A 5,817-nucleotide genomic window follows, 5' to 3' on the forward strand; every position below is an offset into this window, starting at 1 on the left:
GAAAATTCAAAGAAAAATTCCCAAGTCTTCTGGTTTTAAAGAAGATAAAGTAAACCCAATGAAACCTATCTCTTCCACTGATTAATAAAAACTCAAGACAAATAAAAAACAACTACATAAATAAAAAGACATCTATGGGAGAGACAAGATGGCAGAGAAGTAGGAGGAGGCACTGTTTCAACCTGTCCCCTAAAGTGAGCTGATTACCTACCAAAAAACTCTGATCATCCATGAAATCAGCCTGAAATTAGAATTATACATTTCTGGATCTCTACGGGTGCAAAAGATGCCAGTGGGCAGGTAAAGTGGAGTGGGAACATTGGACTGATATCGGAAGATAAACAAAAGGGGGAGGGAGCCATCAGAAGCCACCCATTGGAAAGTAATACCCCAATACGAGAGTGCCCTGTGATTGGGGACCAGCATTAACATGGAGTCTGGTTGAAAGCACTCAAAAAAAGCAAACGACCAGGGGGAAATTGTGGGAATCAGGCAGTTAGGGACAGGGCTTAAGTCCACCGACCCAGGACAACCACCACTGGCGCTGAGCCAGGTCTTGGTCCCTGAGAGCTTCTGGGTGGCTGCGCCCATGAGGGTGAGGCCGCTGGAGGCTTGCCAGCCAGCAGAACCACAGCCTTTTGCACTGTCCACGCGTGCGCTGCGTGATCAGAGTCTAAATCGTGCCCCACACCCTCCCCTGAAAGAGGAACATGCGCAGGCACCAGTCTGCGCTCTCTCAGACTGGAGAGTCTGAGCACTTCCAGCCCTGGCCAGCATGAAAATCTCAGTGCGCTATCGCTGCTTGGGACCTCTCTGGTGGTCTGGACCTGCCCAGACAGCCAAGGCTAGTATTTCTTGTGGTTTTGGGTACAAGTGGGAGTTCCTGTGATCCCAGAGACCACGACTAGGAATGTGCTCTGCCAGCAGCAGAGGGGGAATTTATGGGCTCTGGAGCAACCAGAGGGGAACAGACTGAGGCTTCTCTCTGAGAGGGAGGTCTGGTTATAATTTGCTTTCCTCTAAACCTCCAAAAACCATCAAAAGTCACCAAGGGGAGAGAAAACAAAGGAACAAACAAACAAAAAACCTCCAGAGAACAAAAACCTGAAAAACCGGTTTCCTCAGAGCCCACCCCCTTGATGGGGGCAGGAGGACTTAACTCTAGGAACATCATTGCCTGAAAACCCACATGGCAGGCCCCTCACCCAAAAAGCCAACCAAAAAAAAAAAAAAAAAAAAAAAGACAAGAGGAAAACCACCACTACTTCATAGATACAACTTTCACTTTTTTTTTATTTTAAGATTTTATGTATTTATTTGACAGACAGAGATCACAAGTAGGCAGAGAGGCAGGAGGCAGAGAGAGAGGGAAGCAGGCTCCCTGCTGAGCAGAGAGCCCGATGATGCGGGACTCGATCCCAGGACCCCGGGATCATGACCTGAGCCGAAGGCAGAGGCTTAACCCACTGAGCCACCCAGGCGCCCCACAACTTTCACTTTTAATTCATTCCCACTATCCTGGTTCTTATTATTTTTTTATATGTATAAATTTTTAACCTATTTACCATCACAATGAGATGTCTGGTACATCAAATTCCATAATAACCTTTTAACCTGAACTTTTTGATATATATATACCTTTGTTTTTCTTTTGCTTTTCTATTTTTTAATTTTTTTATTTTATTATTATTTCTTAATATTCATATAGAGATAAGTTTCAAGATAATCCCCTTTCCCCAATTAATGCTATCCCTATGGGTAATAAACCAGTTTTTGATCCCCCTTTATCTTAGGAAAGTTGAGTCCTTTAACAAAGATATCAAGATACATCCAGGAAAAGCAAAAATAACCTTCCTCACCCACACTGGGAATTTATAACCACTCTCCAATCTTTTTCTTCTGTCAGTGGTTCTGTGTATTTGTTTTTTTCCTGGTAGTATATAAATCTTATATTTGGGGTTCTTTGTGATGAGGTTCTTTTTTGTTTGTTTATTCTTATATATATATTTTTTTCTCTTGTCATCTACTTTTGTCGGTCTTTTTGTTTGTCTGTTTTTGTTTGTATACTTCATAAATCTTACCTTGGGGCCCATTTCAGCTGGGCCTTCTCTTTTATTTTACCTTTTTTTTCCCTCTCTCTCTCTCTCTCTCTTTTATTTTTCTTTTTTCTTTCTTTTGGGTGGGGACTCTTGATTGCTCAGAAGAATTCCAGGGTGCACCTTGCCTGCACCATGGTCGATACATTCAGCTACACATCTGCTCAGCCATCTCTGACCAAAATGACTAGGAGGAGGAATGCCCAACAGAAGAAAAATTCAGAGACTGGGCCTTCTGCATCAGAGCTATTGGATATGGACATAGACAGTATGTTGGAAAGGGAATTCAAGCTAATAACTATCCAGGCAATAGCTAGGTTGGAGAAAGCCATGGATGACAAAATGGAATTGATTAGGGCAAAAGTGAAAGCTACCAGGGATGATGTTCACAATGCTCTCAATGAGTTCAAATCTAATCTAAATTCTCTAAAAGCTAGAGTAGCTGAGGCAGAAGATAGAATTAGTGATCTGGAGGACAAACAGAGAAAAAGGATCAGGAAGAAACCTGGAACAAACAGCTTAGAAGCCACGAAAACAGAATTAGGGAAATAAATGATGCCATGAAACATTCCAACGTCAGAATTATTGGAATCCCTGAGGGAGAGGAGAAAGAAAGACTAGAAGATATAGTTGAGCAAATTCTCCATGCAAATTTTCCCAATCTCATGAATGGAACCAGCATTCATGTCCTAGAGGCAGAAAGGTCTCCCCCCAAGATCATAGAATCTAGAAAGACCTCAAGACACCTGATAGTGAGAATGATGAATCATAATTGTAGACAGGAGTTCTTGAAAGCAGCTAGGACAAAGAAATCCCTTACATACAGAGGAAAGCACATCAGATTAACGTCAGACCTGTCCACAGAAACCTGGAAAGCCAGAAAGGGCTGGAAAGACGTATTCAGGGCACTAAATGAGAAGAACATGCAGACAAGAATACTTTATCCAGCAAGACTGATATTCAAAATGAATGGAAAGATAAAGAGCTTCCAAGACCAGCAAGGTTTAAAATAGCATGCGACTACCAAGCCAACACTGCAGGAAATATTAAGGGGGAGGTGCTGTAAAAGAGGAAAAATCCTAAGAATATCATTGAACAGAAATATATGGAGACAATTTATAGAAACAAAGACTTCACAGGCAACACGATATCAGTAAAAACATATCTCTCAATAATCATTCTCAATGTGAATGGCCTAAAGGCGCCCATAAAACAACACAGGGTACCAGATTGGATAAAACGACAGGACCTATCCATATGTTGTCTACAAGAGACCTATTTTAAACCTAAGGATACATCCAGACTGAAAGTGAAGGGTTGGAGAAGCATCTTTAATGCCAATGGGCCTCAAAGGAAGGCTGGAGTAGCAATGCTCATATGAGATAAGTTAGATTTTAAACTAAAGACTGTAGTCAGAGATACAGAAGGACACTACTAATGGGACTATCCACCAAGAAGATCTAACAATTGTAAATATTTATGCCCCCAATATGGGAGCAGCCAAATACATAAGAAAACTGTAATCAAGATAAAGAGTCATATTGATATAAATACACTAATAGTAGGAGATCTTAACACACCTCTCTCAGTAATAGACAGATCATCCAAGCAGAAAATCAATAAAGAAACAAGAGCATTGAATGATATATTGGACCAGATGGACCTCATAGATATATACAGAACATTCCACCCTGAAACAACAGAATTCTCATTCTTCTTGAGTGCACATGGAACCTTCTCCAGAATAAACCACATACTGGGTCACAAATCAGGGCTCAACCGATACCAAAATATTGAGATTATTCCTTGCTTATTCTCAGATCACAATGCTATGAAACTGGACCTCAACCACAAGGAACAGTTTGGAAGGTACTCAAACACCCGAAGCTAAAGACTACCTTGATTAAGAATGCTTGGATCAGCCGCAGACCCGGGACCCGGAGCAGCTCGGAGGCGGTGAATAATAGCTCTTCAAGTCTGCAATAAAAAATGGCCTCCAATAAAACTACATTGCAAAAAATGGGAAAGAAACAGAATGGAAAGAGTAAAAAAGTAGAAGAGGCAGAGCCTGAAGAATTTGTGGTGGAAAAAGTACTGGACCGACGTGTAGTGAATGGGAAGGTGGAGTATTTCCTGAAGTGGAAGGGTTTTACAGATGCTGACAATACTTGGGAGCCTGAAGAAAATCTAGATTGTCCAGAGTTAATTGAAGCATTTCTTAACTCTCAAAAAGCTGGTAAAGAAAAAGATGGTACAAAAAGAAAATCTTTATCTGACAGTGAATCTGACGATAGCAAATCAAAGAAGAAAAGAGATGCTGCTGATAAACCAAGAGGCTTTGCCAGAGGTCTTGATCCTGAACGAATAATTGGTGCCACAGACAGCAGTGGAGAGTTAATGTTTCTCATGAAATGGAAAGATTCAGATGAGGCAGACTTGGTGCTGGCAAAAGAGGCAAACATGAAGTGTCCTCAAATTGTAATTGCTTTTTATGAAAAGAGACTAACTTGGCATTCTTGTCCAGAAGATGAAGCTCAATAATTGTTTGCATTGCTTTTTATATATATTTATATATATATATATAAAATCTGGGTCTTTGTTTTTTGATTTATTAGTGTGAAGAAATAACATTCTAATGAAAATCAAGTTTGATATGTTTGTTTTGAAGTAGTATTGGGGGAGTTGTTGGGGTTTTTGCATCTATAGCACTGGTTACTTTAAACAAATAAAAGCTTTCTGTAGTTGCTTCCTTTATCGGAAAAGAATATTTGAGACCATGATATATTATCCCCCTGCATTAGAGAACCTTTTCTAAATGTTGGGGGAAATCTTCATAGTCTTTACTCAGTCAGAATTTGTGTTTAACTCGTATATGCCTAAGGACCATTCTGGGTTTTTTGTTTATTTGGGGGTTTTTTGTGTGTATACTTAAAATACGTAAGTGGTTTTTGTTTTTAACATTCACCAAAACAAAAACAGCATTTTATAACCATGCATAAGCCCATGTTTCTGGGATGCTATCATTTTCAGCATTTTAAGAAATAAATCACTTAAACTGAAGTTTTTCCTGAGGCCTTAACCTTCAAATTTTGTAATTAATTGGACAATTTAAATATAATGTAAACAATTTAAATTGGACAATTTAAAAGCAGCCATATCAGAATCCATATCCTTCTCTACAGCCATATAAACGCAAGTATATTTGCAAGATCCCTCAAAGGAAAATTTTATCACTACCAACAACCTCCCCACCCAAATGACAAAACTAGACAAGTCCTTGTGTGTTTTACTTAGGTAAGCAATACTTTAGTTAAATGGACATGTAAAGGTTCCTTCTAGTGAACCATTCCTTTTTAAGAAGTTGAAATTCTCTGTGCTGTATTGACTAAAAGGTCACGATTCATGGACTGTCTACAACTTCCTTCATGGAAGCTAATCATAATCAGATGGTTAGAGATGTTGGCAGTTTAGCACCTGCTGGAGTAAATGGGTGGACAGGCTTGTATAATCCAAATTCTTCACCTGCATGTTTTTTCTTTACCCCAGTTCATTCCTGACATGTAGGCTCAGTCTTTTCAGTATTTGAGTTACTGGTTCAGCAGAAACCAGGAAAAACAGTAACTTTGTAGTCAATGTTATCCAACTGTATATTGTTTACTTTATTGTAAATACTGGTAAACAGTGGTCAATAAATAGTTTTATATTCAAAAAAAAGAATGCT

General features: G+C 39.5%; 1 pseudogene across 1 annotated transcript; it reads left to right on the top strand.

Moving 5' to 3' along the window:
• Window positions 1–4,023: 4,023 nt before the first annotated feature.
• On the top strand, window positions 4,024–5,532 carry LOC309848032 (chromobox protein homolog 3 pseudogene; annotated as a pseudogene). The gene has a single exon. The product of its transcript is annotated as a chromobox protein homolog 3 pseudogene (transcript).
• Window positions 5,533–5,817: the final 285 nt, after the last annotated feature.

This window comes from Mustela nivalis (assembly GCF_964662115.1).
Source record: "Mustela nivalis genome assembly, chromosome: 14".
Taxonomy (NCBI): Eukaryota; Metazoa; Chordata; class Mammalia; order Carnivora; family Mustelidae; genus Mustela; species Mustela nivalis.